This window comes from Schistocerca americana, chromosome 5 (assembly GCF_021461395.2).
Source record: "Schistocerca americana isolate TAMUIC-IGC-003095 chromosome 5, iqSchAmer2.1, whole genome shotgun sequence".
NCBI classification, from domain to species: domain Eukaryota; kingdom Metazoa; phylum Arthropoda; class Insecta; order Orthoptera; family Acrididae; genus Schistocerca; species Schistocerca americana.
Genome location: NC_060123.1, coordinates 597,316,495 through 597,317,520, shown reverse-complemented (window position 1 = coordinate 597,317,520; position 1,026 = coordinate 597,316,495). Strand labels below are relative to the sequence as shown.

The 1,026-nt window shown below is 45.0% G+C and overlaps 1 pseudogene; it reads right to left on the bottom strand.

Annotated features, from left to right (window-relative positions):
- Positions 1–622: 622 nt before the first annotated feature.
- LOC124617114 lies at positions 623–740 on the bottom strand (annotated as a pseudogene).
- Positions 741–1,026: the final 286 nt, after the last annotated feature.

The window sequence follows — 1,026 nt, the reverse complement described above, 5'->3', positions numbered from 1 at the left end:
AGATAGAGTACAAAAAACAGAAATACAACAGCAACCAGAACGTTTATGAAAAATAGAAATTTGTTGATAACGAATATGAATGTAAGCCTTAGGAAGGTATTAGTGTGGAATGTAACCTTGTATACAGGTGAAACATGTGCGATAAACACTTCAGAGAAAAAGAGAACCGAAGCGACAACAGAATTCCGAATTGTCCAAAGGTTTCCATGACATTAGCCACATTTGGTAACTAAAATGAATCTGTGGTAATAGACGAAAATTTGTGTCAGACCAGGACTCGAACCCGGATTTCCTACCTGACGCGAGCGTTCGTCGTAACCGCCTCGGCCATGCGAGCATACTTTCCATCCGATCCAAATACCTAGTCTGTTAGCACTGTTGACGATGTTTGGTCATTGTCTCCTTATATATACATTAAAAACTAAACTCCTCTCGAACAGGCCACGAATACCCAACGGAACTGACCGGCCGCCGTGTCATGCTCAGCTCATAGGCGTCACTGGATGTGGATATGGAGGGGCATGTGGTCAGCACACCGCACGTCAGTTTCCGAGAATGGAGTCGCTACTTTTCAATCAAGTAGCTCCTCAGTTTACCTCACAGGGGCTGAGTGCACCCCACTTGCAAACAGCGCTCGGCAGACCGAATGGTCACCCATCCAAGTGCTAACCCAGCCCGACAGTGCTTAACTACGGTGATCTGACTGGAACCGGTGTTACCACTGCGGCAAGGCCGTTGGCTACACTGGTGTCCAAAACAAAAGCAACAAACGGAAATTTTGCAAGGTTTATTTTGGCACAAAACAGTGTAAACAGATGATAGTAAAGTAGAAACAATGCAAAAACTTCAGAACGTAGACAACTGCTATATGGGTAACGGTAGACAAAAATATTCTGCTTTTATTCCAGCTTAACGGATTTGCACACACTTTCCGACAACTGGTTAACGTGCCAATTACGAGGTGTAACCCCCTCTGACAACAATACAGGCCTGACAACAACGGGGCTGTTGGGGATGATGTCATCA